Here is a 13,629-nt window from a genome sequence, read left to right on the forward strand (position 1 = left end):
AGAGGAATTAATTCCCCAAACTAAAACGTGCCTCAGGGTGTGTTTGCACACATGTCACATCAGGCCCCGCCCCCTTCCTTCACTATTGAGCAAAATATTCCTCTAAAATCAGCCGAGCTACGAATTCCGGTTTACTCACCTGTTATCACGAGAGATGTCAGTGCTGCATTTTTGAGCACAGGACGGACCCTGAAAAGTAAATCTAACCATACTTACAGTAACTTGAATTTTCTTCCATAGGCTAACATTGACTGGTTTCCCTTGGAAATTTTTCTAAGTGTGGAGTTTTGGAAGTTGAAATAACTTCCTCAAAAATGAGCCGAACTACGAATTCCGATTTACTCACCTGTTATCAGGAGAGACCTCAGTGGTGCATCTTTCAACCCACTACTGATCCTGAAAAGTAATTCTAATTGTAATTACAGTAACTTGAATTTCCTTCCATAGGCTAACATTGACTGGTTTCACTTGGAAATTGTTTCTAAGTGTGGAGTTTTAAACGTTAAAAAAATTCCTCAAAAATCAGCCGAACTACGAATTCCGATTTACTCACCTGTTATCAGGAAAAACCTCAGTGCTGCATCTTTCAGCCCACTACTGATCCTGAAAAGTAATTCTAATTGTAGTTACAGTAACTTGAGTTTTTTTTATAGGCTAACATCGACTGGTTTCATTTGAAATTATTCGAAGTGTGGAGTTTTGAAAGTTTAAAAAATTCCTCTAAAATCAGCCCAACTATGAATTCCGATTTACTCACCTGTTATCAGGAGAGACCTCAGTGCTGCATCTTTCAACCCATTACTGATCCTGAAAAGTAATTCTAATCATAGTTACAGTAACTTGAATTTCATTCCATAGGCTAACATTGACTGGTTTCACTTGGAAATTCTAGTAAGTGTTGAGTTTTGGAACTTTAAAAAATTCATCTAAAGTCAGCCGAACTTCGAATTCCGATTTACTCACATGTTATCTAGAGAGACCTCAGTGCTGCATCTTCCAGCTCACTACTGTTCCTGAAAAATAAATTTAACTGCACTTACCAGTAACTCAAATTTCCTTCCATAGGATATCATTGCCTGCAATATAAAATATATATAAATTAAAAATATATAAAATAAAAATAAATACATCTTAAAATTTTAATATTTTTTTATTTTTTTTAAATTTATATTAAAAATATGTAATGTAATTAAAAAAATAAAATATTTAAAAATAAATACTTTAAAACAATGTAGTAAATTAGTATAAAAAATAACAATTAATACATTTAAAAATTATCATTAACAAAACCTTTGAAATTTACTGAAAAAAACATAGGTTTCAGCCACGTTATAGTTAGGAATTAGCATTTAAAAAACCTTAGAAATTCACTGAAAAAACCATAGGTTTCAAACATGTTATTCTTAGCTGGACATTTCACTCATACGAAACCATTGAAATTCCCCCGTTATAGCTAGTTCAGCTAACTATAACTCGCGTGCCCGCAATGCACTGCTGATGACGTCACATATTACATCACTCATGACATGGTCAGTGACATCACTCATAACATCACTGATGACATCTCAAATGACATCACTGATAACATCACTGATTACATCATCCTTGTGAAAGAGTGGCAGACCTCCTCTCACCCTAATATAACCTTTGATACACACATTCAAAAATAGAAACTAATTTTTTTTTTAAATGGAGATACAAATACAATGTATTCAGTAATTCCAACACCTACATACACATCCACTCATTCACTAACAGTTCTATATAACCACTCATACATGCACTCACTCATCATATGTACTCATACACCTATACATCCTGTTACACACGAATACTCATCCAAAGAGTTACTCACACAATTACTGACACATGCAAATAAGCTATCAAACATCCATTTACTTGCATATACAGCTATACACACACCACTACACTTACTTCTACAGAAACATACACATACTTACTCTCTTAAACAATCACTTATAGAAACACATACTTATTTATACAGGAACTCTTCTAATCTCTCACTCTCACATATACTCACTTATATACATCAAAACTCACGTACAGTAGATTAAAACATACACAGTTACTCATAAAGACACTATTGAGAAAGTCAATCACTCACTAACACACACATACACACACTCATCCACCCATACAGTACTGCACACATGCTGTCTTCAAAACACATACAAACAGTGTGTAAGTCATTCATGCATCTATGCGCTAAGTAATACCCCCACCGAACCATACAGACACTCATACTGATACTCAAAAAACCAACTAATAACCCATATAGACACTCATGTAGCTACTCACCAACCCATGCAGTCACTTATAGACAAAGTGAGACATTGATACAGATGTTTACATATTTAAACATTACTCGCTAATACATATATTCACTAGGATACACTTAATAAGACAGTTATGTAATAATTTTTTTAAAAAAACATCCACTTAGACACTTATTTTCCCATTTTTTCTTCCATCGACCTTTACATATACATATATAAAAAATATTTAATTTTCAGAAAGACACACATTCACTGGACGATGTCATGAGTGATGTCATGAGTGATGTCATTTGGGATGTCATTAGTGATGTCACTGACCATGTCATGAGTGATGTAATATGTGACGTCATCAGCAGTGCATTGCGGGCGCGCAAGTTATAGTTAGCGGAACTAACTATAACAGAGGAATTTCAATGGTTTTGTAGGAGTGAAATGTCCAGCTCACTATAACATGTGTGAAACCTAAGGTTTTTTCAGTGAATATATATATATATATATACATATATATATATATATTACCTACTGGCGGTCGCCAGTAGGTATATATAGTTAGGATTTTTCCTCTATGGGATTTTTGAAAATTCTATGTCTAATAACTTTGGCGTTTGTGGACGGAATTGGCTGAAATTTTGTTTCTGAGCAGCCCCTGACAATTTGGGGGGGTTTCATCAAGGGGGGGCCGAGAAAAAAGGAGGGTCCCAAAACACGTTTTTCCCATGTTAATTTTCATAGGGCGGTTGGCCTCACTTTTAGCTCGAACAGCTGAATGGATTTGCACGAAACTTGGCAAAACTGTAGGGACTGTTAGCTCGATGTGCCTTTGCTAGGTCTCAATATATGTGCTCCAGTGGATTTTGAGTAATTTAGGTTCAAAAAAAGATATATATCTGGGCGGAGCCTAACCACACATCCGATCTGATTGGCTGTCAGCACTTCATCCAAGAAGTGTTGGCAGCCATCTTGGGACCAATATACATGATAGCACCTCATTAAAAAGCATTGTAGTTAATAGAGGGTTTTAGGACTTTAGTTACATTATAAATCATTTGTTGATGGTACCATACTCGTTTTAGGAATTGTGGTGGGTTCTAAGGTGATTTTACCATGTGAAAAAACCTTCTGCTGTGATATCATGAATATTGTTTGAAAGAAAACTAATATCTCATGATTTTCCCACAGTGGTTTGGAAGGGGATCTATAAGCTAAACTGAAAGCATATTTTCTGTAAATTCACATTATCTTTCTCAGTCATGTGAAAATGAAGTCTGACATTCTCAGTAAAACATGTACATCCAACAAGGACAGAGACTGTCAGTTGATTCCTTTGTGTTCTACTGCAGCCTCCTAGAGTGTTCTAAAGAACAACTAGAGCGCTAACAGTCCTACTTATTACAAAGGTATGGCACACCTGAAGCCATCTTGATTGGAATAAAGTGGTAACTCTTAAAACATTTAATTTAAAAAGAAACAACATGAGGGGGTATATTTTGCCATAGAAAGTATGATTAGTGCTGCAGAATGAAAAATTAGGGCACATTTTGAGTGACTTCTCAAATCCTTTTCTATTTCATTAAAACATTCTGACATGCAGTCTCCCAAAATGGCCACCAGAGACAAAAGAGCCCAAATGTAGCCCAAATATCACCCAGATGTAGCCCAAGTATAGCCCAATGACAGAATGTCCCAGAGTGTTCTAAAGAACAACTAGAGCGCTAACAGTCCTACTTATTACAAAGGTATAGCACACCTGGAGCCATCGTGATGGGAATAAAGTGGTAACTCTTAAAAAATGTAATTTAAAAAGGAACAACATGAGGGGGTTAATTATGCAATAGAAGGTATTATTAGTGCTGCTGAAAGAAAAATTAGGGCACATTTTGAGTGACTTTTCAAATCCTCTTCTATTTCATTAAACAATTCTGACATGCAGTCTCCCAAAATGGCCACCAGAGAAAAAATAGCCTAAATGTAGCCCAAATATCACCCAGATGTACCCCAAGTATAGCCCAATGACAGAATGCCCCAGAGTGTTCTAAAGAACAACTAGAGCGCTAACAGTCTTACTTATGACAAAAGTATGGCACACCAGAAGCCATCTTGATTGGAATGAAGTGGTAAGTCTGAAAACACTCAATTTAAAAAGGAACAACATGAGGGGGTTAATTTTGCCATAGAAAGTATGATTAGTGCTTCAGAAAGAAAAATTAGGGATCATTTTGAGTGACTTCTCAAATCCTCTTCTATTTCATTAAAACAATTCTGACATGCAGACTGAAACATGCACTTTGAATACCAGCAGCAGACGTCCCTGGTGAGCAGTAGCTTTACTACAGTGATCTAATGTGCAACTAGAGTGCTAACATTCAGAATTTATGGCAAATGTGTGACACATCTGAATGCCTTCTTGATGGAACCAAAGTAAACAAGCATTGAAAATGCAATAGATCTCGCCCTCGTTTAAGTTAAAGCCATTCTGTTTGTAATGAGGTGGCTTTTTAGCTTTGCTTTTATTAGTGTTTTTTCAACTTTCATGTAAATAACATGCATCTGTATGCATATAAGTATATGTATGCATGCATTTATGTTTGTATTTATATAGATATACAGATGATATATGTTTATATATGTATGTATATATATATATTCACTGAAAAAACCATAGGCTATAGACCATATGTAGTTAGGAATTAGCATTTACAAAACCTTGAAAATTCACTGAAAAAACCATAGGTTATAGACCATATATAGTTAGGAATCAGCATTTACAAAACCTTGAAAATTCACTGAAAAAACCATAGGTTATAGACCATATATAGTTAGGAATTCGCATTTACAAAACCTTATTTTACTCACACAAAACCATTGAAATTCCATATATAGTTAGTTGCACTAACTATATATCGCGCACCCGCAATCCACTGCTGATGATGTCACATATTACATCATTCATGACATGGTCAGTGACATCACTGATGACATCACTGATGACATCTCAAATGACATCACTGATGACATCTCAAATGACATCACTGATGACATCACTGATGACATCTCATTTGACATTGCTGATCACATCACTGATGATATCATTCATGTGATAATACGATGAACCTCTTCAGACTCTAATATAACCTTAGATACAATCAGTGTAAACAGACACTCACAGACTGTCACTCATCCATGGAAACTACGCCTGCTTGAAACCCGATACATCCTAGAACTTGACAGCAAGCAGCCACAGGGTCTTAATGCGACGGAAGATCTTTACACTTGTCTATAATTGGATGAGAGTAATTATATAAGAAAATTTCCGTGCTTTAATTAATTATCTCAGGACGGATTATTTATTCACTGTGATTTGCAGAGTTTGCCGCATAGGCACTTGGTTTTTTTAAAAATAATAACACTGTTGTTGCTATATTTGACATCTGACGCCTCCTCACGATCTGTGTTAAGAGCTTCTTTTGAATAGGAGGAGGATTAGCGCATGGGGAATGACCATGGGTTGAACACAACATGTGTTTCTGTTGAATAAGTTTTGATTTCTTTTTCGTATATTGGTTGAGCACCAGCACGAGCACTTTAGCAATTTCATTCACTTAACACTTAATCTGTGCCAATGTCAGTATGTAATGTGTAACATTGTAGTGCTATCTTACAAGAATCTGTGCCCACTGGGGCTTTATTTCTTTTGCCGAGTGCCTTGTACATTTGGGGAGTGAGTAATTAAGTGAACAAACTAAACCTTGTGAATCTATGGTCAAGTCCTTGTGGGTTCGCGTTCACGTCACGATTAACTTGTATTTATACAGTTATTCAAAAAAAAAAAAATTTGTGGTTTTTTAAAGTGTAAATACATATTTATATTTTATAAATTAAGCCACTTGTACTTTCAACATAGTATGTATATAATATTGACATACGTATGTTAGCACTTGGAAATGTAGTATTTTTTCTATGTTGTTTAAATTCTTTGTAAGAATTGCGCGCGCACTTGCACTTTAAATGTATGGCATTGGCTGCTAGCAACTGGCCATGTGATCAAGCTGTAAAAGGCGAAACGCGTTATGGCGGCGGCAGGCTTGCTGAAATAAAACACCAAGGTTAAAGCACCTAAATCTGGGTCCGTTCTTTCGTCAGTGCTGAAGTGTTGGGCTGAGGCGGCTGCCTTGGCTGTTGACGAATTTTCGTACATATGTATGTATATATATATATATTCACTGAAAAAACCATAGGCTATAGACCATATGTAGTTAGGAATTAGCATTTACAAAACCTTGAAAATTCACTGAAAAAACCATAGGTTATAGACCATATATAGTTAGGAATCAGCATTTACAAAACCTTGAAAATTCACTGAAAAAACCATAGGTTATAGACCATATATAGTTAGGAATTCGCATTTACAAAACCTTATTTTACTCACACAAAACCATTGAAATTCCATATATAGTTAGTTGCACTAACTATATATCGCGCACCCGCAATCCACTGCTGATGATGTCACATATTACATCATTCATGACATGGTCAGTGACATCACTGATGACATCACTGATGACATCTCAAATGACATCACTGATGACATCTCAAATGACATCACTGATGACATCACTGATGACATCTCATTTGACATTACTGATCACATCACTGATGATATCATTCATGTGATAATACGATGAACCTCTTCAGACTCTAATATAACCTTAGATACAATCAGTGTAAACAGACACTCACAGACTGTCACTCATCCATGGAGTTACTCACACACCTAGTCAGTCATGCAAAGAATCAATCACACCTCCATTTCCTCAATTATACAGTTATACAAACTTTACTTATTCAAAGATATACTAACACATATTTACTCTCTTATACAATCCCTGATACAAGTTCACAATGATCCATACAGCCACTCACACATTCACTGGCTCTTATGCACAGTTATTTATATATGTCAACTCTCACATGTACTGTGTTTTACATATGTACTTACTTTGACATGTAGCACTGAGATATCCATTCACTCACCAATACACTCACGCACACAGTCAACCGCCCATACAGCTGTTTCCACATGCACTTTTGAAACCAAACATCTAGTGAATCAACTGCTCACACATCTATGCACAGAGTCATACACCTCCTAGCCACCCACACACACACTCAGTCTCCCATACAAATACTTGGGCAACCAATCAATAACCCATATAGTTACTCATATAGCTACTTATCAACACATGCAACAGTTTACAGAACAACAGACATAATGATGCACAAATTAAGACAGTTTAGTCACTAACCCATGCACTCAGTGAGACACATTTAATCACTCACTCATACAGTCAGTCATGCACCTACTAAATCCTTCATCCAGACACTTATACATCCACTCATTCTTCAATATGTAAGACATATTTTAACTTTACAGAAACATACAGTCACTGGATGTTGTCATCAGTGATGTCATCAGTGATGTCATTTGAGATGTCATCAGTGATGTCATCAGTGATGTCACTGACCATGTCATGAATGATGTAATATGTGACATCATCAGCAGTGGATTGCGGGTGCGCGATATATAGTTAGTGCAACTAACTATATATGGAATTTCAATGGTTTTGTGTGAGTAAAATAAGGTTTTGTAAATGCGAATTCCTAACTATATATGGTCTATAACCTATGGTTTTTTCAGTGAATTTTCAAGGTTTTGTAAATGCTGATTCCTAACTATATATGGTCTATAACCTATGGTTTTTTCAGTGAATATATATATATATATATATATGCGGAGGGGTGCACTCTAAACTGCAGAGCGTGAGGACTCCCGTTTTCACTACCGCAGGCGCTGAAGAGGCCACACCGGCCGAAATGCATCCGCCATTTATTTGCAATAAAGATGTTTTGCCTTGAAAATCCCCGCAGAGGTTCCTGCTCCTTTCTTTGAGAGGAGCCGATTTCTTCATATATATATATATTCTCTCCACAAATCCCCGTAGTAACAGAAAACACTCGGACTCTCCAAAATGCTGCTAAAATCTTTATTGGCAAGTTGAAAATAACGTGTTCGGCTTTACGCCTTGGTCACTCCTTGGTCACGCATCAGTGTGACCAAGGCGTGAAGCCGAAATGTGCCGTTTTCAACTTGCCAGTAAAGATTTTTGCAGCATTTTGGAGAGTCTGTGTGTGTCCTGTTACTACGGGGATTTGTAGAGAATATTTGAGGGATTTCCGGCATCCTGTCTCGGAACTCCCGTGACAGCCCGTTATCTTCCGACCGGAAACTGTGGAGTGAATATATATATATATATATATATATATGCCTGCTTATTCCAAACTGACAAACACGTCCCATAGTTTTGGAACGCGATAGAAAGAAGGAACAGAAGACCCAGGATGCAGGTGAGTTTTTTTATTATTCGCACCTCGTCAGCATAACGTTTCGGCCTACACAGAGGCCATGGTCACATGAGAGACGTGGGCAGTTTTAAAGTGCAAGTGCATGGAAATTAGTGCATTTCATTGGTTGACATAAGAGTGAAGCAGGGGTATGTTCAAAAGACATAGAAAACATACTTGTTCATTGCACATAATGGGATAATCCCTGGGGATTTAAAACAATCACTTCAGAATGCATAAGTTAACAATTTAATCCGATAACAATGATATTTTTACCCTTTACAAAATTGATGTAAAATACTGTGATAAAAAATTCAATAATACTATTTACAATATAAATAGTTGTAAAACATTCGGATTAAAACCACCACTAAAATAACCGTTTCTTTACAGAAATCTGTTGGTGTTGACATTATATGCTGAGTGATGTTTATGTTGGCTGGATAGTTTAAACCCAGATCACAAATTTGGTACCCCAATTCATGCTAACGTATAGATAATGAAAATTAATTTGTCCCTTTGAATTTTTTTTCTGTACTATCAAATAGATCTCAACCATACCACCAAACTTCAGTATATAACGTCACTGATAAACGTCAATTTTTTCTAAAGTCAACCAACTATTAGTGAATGTGTAAAAATAAGGAATTGAAACTTTAAAAACAAGTAATGTTGAATGTTTCTTGTAGGCTACTCCAAAACCTACAGCAATTACTTTAGGTGACTCACATAGTATTGGAACCGGACGGAACCATTCTCACACTGACCAACCCAGTTGGAAATACATATTTAATTGGTCAAGTAAATAAAATGTTTCAAATGTAGGCATACCTCAACAATAGTGTAATTGACCCAGGCACATCAGAAAAGAACACCATGGTCCTAGATGTTTAGAGGCAGGTATGAAATCTTCTGTTGAGTTAAGACCTTGTGGGGTCTTACTGTCCATCTCTAGAATATATCTAGTTTCTAGGGCTCTTAGGATGCCCTCCCTGTCGCCACCTCTTCTCAGGGGACCCACTGTATCAATGGCATAGTATTTTAGGAGTCCACTGTTGTTATTGTGGCACTCCTTGAAGTGCCTGGCAACTGGGTACGTGGCGTCATTGGTGTTAATCGCTCTAATGTGCTGGAGTATCCTTTTGTGGACCTGCAACTTGGTGCTAACAACATATTGCAGGCCACACGGACACTCCAGCACATATACCACGTACTCACTCTTACAAGTTGTTTGTTGATTTTTCGGTGCACTAGGGAGAATGCTGTCCTGAACTCAGTTTTACTGATTCCATGCGAACAAGCCTTGCAACTGGAACATTCTCTAAATCCCTTGCTGGTTGCCATCCAGTTTTTAGGGGGAATCACTTCAGGGCTAGATTTTACCAGGGCATCCTGCATGGAATATGCCTTCCTGAATGTGATTGCAGGTTTGCTTGGCATATGTTCGCCAATTACTGGATCCAACCGAATTAAGTTCCAGTGCTTGTTCACTATTTTCCTTAGTGCCCCATGCTGCCTGTTGTAAGACCAGATGAGTCTGGTTTGTTGGTGTACCTTGATTTCAGAGGGTCTCTGAGTCTTTTGTGGACTAATGCGGCATCTCGGGACAGTGTATTTGCCTTGCCAATAGCTGTGTCAATTATAGCTTCTTCATACCCCCTAGCTAGAAACCTCTGTTTGCTGGCTTCCTGAGCTAACTTGCACTGATCATTTGTGCTACAAACCCGCCTGATCCAGAGCATTTCCCTGTAGGGGATGCTCCCAATCGAGTGCGGCGGGTGGTGGTTATCGGCATGGAGTACAGTGTTGCCCGCAGTGGGCTTCCTGTACAACTTTGTTTCCATATTGTCCTCTTTGATTTCAATCGTGATGTCCAAAAAGTGCGCCTGAGACTGTCTGATGTCTGATGTAAATGCTAGGTTGAAGGCATTACAGTTTAGGATCTCCACAAACTTAATTGACTCAGTGTGCATGCGTCGCCAAATCAAGAACACATCATCGATGTACCTATACCACCGTATGATGTGTCTGTTGCATATGTCACGGTGGTCACCAAAGAGGACATGTCTCTCCCAGTAGCCCATATGCAAACAGCGTAACTGGGAGAGAAACAGGCCCCCATGGCGACCCCCCTGACCTGCTGGTAATGTTGGTTAAGAAACATGAAGTAGTTGTGATTTAGGCAGAAACTAGTCATTGACATCAGCATTTTGTTGTGTTCCAACATTTCAATTGGTCACTGACCCAAATAGAATTGGATGGCTCTCATCCCATCAATATGCACAATACTGGTGTACAACGATGTTACATCAAGTGTCATTAACCAGTAATCTTTATACCACTCAACATCCTTAATTTTTCTTAAAAAGTCACTTGAATCTTGAATGTATGATGGAAGTCCACAAACATACTCCTGTAAAAAGGAGTCAACATAAGCCGTAGTATTTTCCAACAACCCCCCACATGCAGAGATAATTGGTCTTCCCGGGGGTGTTTCGGCATTTTTGTGGACTTTAGGGATGAGGTATAACACAGGGGTAATGGGGTGGTCATTCTTTAGGAATTTAAATTCATCCATACTGATTAGTCCAGATGAACACCAACCCATCAGCATGGAATAAAAGTCAGATTGTGCTTTTTTAACCACCCCTACGTCGCAGTGCTTGTAGCAGTTTTGATCGTTCAATTGTAGGAGGGCTTCCTGCATATACAAGTGTCTAGGCCAAAGCACGACGTTGCCGCCCTTGTCAGATTGCCGGTTTATCATATTGCCATCCTTTTGAATCTTTTTGACTAGTTTAGCGTACTCGTTGTTATGCCTATAATTGTGTTGCTTAGTCTTCAAAGTCTTTGTATACAGCGCTTTTACTCCTTTGATGGTTGCATCATGAAAAATGTCAATATTGTCATATGCCATAAGTGGTGTGAATGTGGAACGTGGTTTGAATTTGGTCAATCTGCCTGTGTTAGTGGTTGGCTCCTCCTATGTGCTTTGCGAGACAGACTGTTCCAATCTTAGTGCCTCCATGTCTTGCATTAATGGAACATCATTCACAGCCAGCCCCAACCTTGTTGGCGTGACCTCTGGTCTCACTACTGTCGTCAGTGATTTACTGTTGGAAAAATGTTTCTGCAGCTTTAACTTGCGCGTAAATTTGAAAAGATCTATTCTTATATTGGCATAGTTAAAGTCGCTCGGTGGACAAAAGGATAAGCCCATCGATAAAATGCGCATCTCAGATTCAGTAAATACAGCAGAGGTGAGATTAATCACAGAGAGACCAATGTCAGGTACCCTGGATAAGTTATCTACTTGTTGTTGTTGTTCCACCGTCTGTTGTAGTTCCTTTACTTTGGTTTTGCGCCCTACTTTGGATTTCCGCCACTCGCGCCGCCTGATGCTGTTGCTTTTGCATTTGCTTGCTGTAGAACTCTGGGGTGCAGTGTATCCCGTCTGTCCTGGCTTATACAGTCTAATTCCTGAGCCAGGGTGTACCGGGTAAACCCCAACCGCGGCTCCCCTCTGGATGCGTCGGACTCAGAACCACTGTCCATATTTGAACTAAGGTCAGTGATGGAGGAATTGTCAGGTGATTTTGCTTTGGACATTATGGCCATGGTCGAAGTATTGGGAGCGACACGTGGTTTTGTGGCTTTTATGGCGTTGTATTTTCACGCAAATGTGAAGATGTGCCCCTCCATGTAATCAGTCTTATCTCGTAGGAATTTGTAAGTTTTTCTTTTTCTGATTACATCTTCCTCCTTTTGCACTCTCAACAGCATTTCCTCTCTATACTTTTTACACTCCGTAGCATTATCCACATTCATGATATCAATTTCTGCATTTAGTTCATCAATTTCTATTTGAGTTTGATCCGATCACTCTCCGCATAACGCACCAGAATTTCAACCAGCCGCCGGGAAGAGTCCAGGTTGCATTCTGCCCACTCCCTGAGCATTTCGGGATCCGGATGTTCGTAACTATATATATATATATATATATATATATATATATATATATATATATATATATATATATATATATATATATATATACATATATTACCTACTGGCGATAGCCAGTAGGTATATATAGTTAGGATTTTTTCTCTATGGAACTTTTGAAAATTCTATGCCTAATAACTTTGGCGTTTGTGGACGGAATCGGCTGAAATTTTCAGGAAAATGGCACATTTTGGTTCTGAGCAGTCCCTGAAAATTTGGGGGGGGGGGTCGTCAAGGGGGGGCCGAGAAAAAAGGGGGGTCCCAAAACGCGTTTTTCCCATTCATTTTCCATAGGGCGGTTGGCCTCACTTTTAGCTCGAACGGCTGAATGGATTTGCACGAAACTTGGCAAAATTGTAGGGACTGTTAGCTCGATGTGCCTTTGCTAGGTCTCAATATATGTGCTTCAGTGGATTTTGAGAAATTAACATTTAAAATAAGATATATATCTGTAACAGCGCTCCGGGCTGCGCTCCGGTTCGCGTACTTTTCGCGTAACGGAACTTTGCGATGCGAAGCTGATTGGCTCTCCGGTGTCTGTCAACATTCTAAGCAGTCCGGAGCGGCCGCCATCTTGTCTCTCGGTAGGATCGAGAGACAAGAGGAGGCCAAAACAAAGGGGGAAATGAAGGAAAGGGGGCAAGGTAGACCCCTTCTGACCCCCTAAGATTGATGAGGGGGATATTATAGAGCCACGCGGGGCCCCAAAAAAAAAAAAAAAAATCCGATTTTTTCGCCGTAGAGACGCGTCTTGGTACGCGAACCGGGCAGCTAACCGGGCAGCTAACCGGGAAGCTAACCGGCAGTGTAACGGGAGTCTGAGGTGTAGGTGATTGGCTGTCAACATTGTAAACAGTCCGGAACGGCCGCCATCTTGTCTCTCGGTAGGATCGAGAGACAAGAGAAGGCCAAAACAAAGGGGGAAATG

The sequence above is a fragment of the Lissotriton vulgaris genome, chromosome 3_2 (assembly GCF_964263255.1).
Source record: "Lissotriton vulgaris chromosome 3_2, aLisVul1.2, whole genome shotgun sequence".
Lineage (NCBI taxonomy): Eukaryota > Metazoa > Chordata > Amphibia > Caudata > Salamandridae > Lissotriton > Lissotriton vulgaris.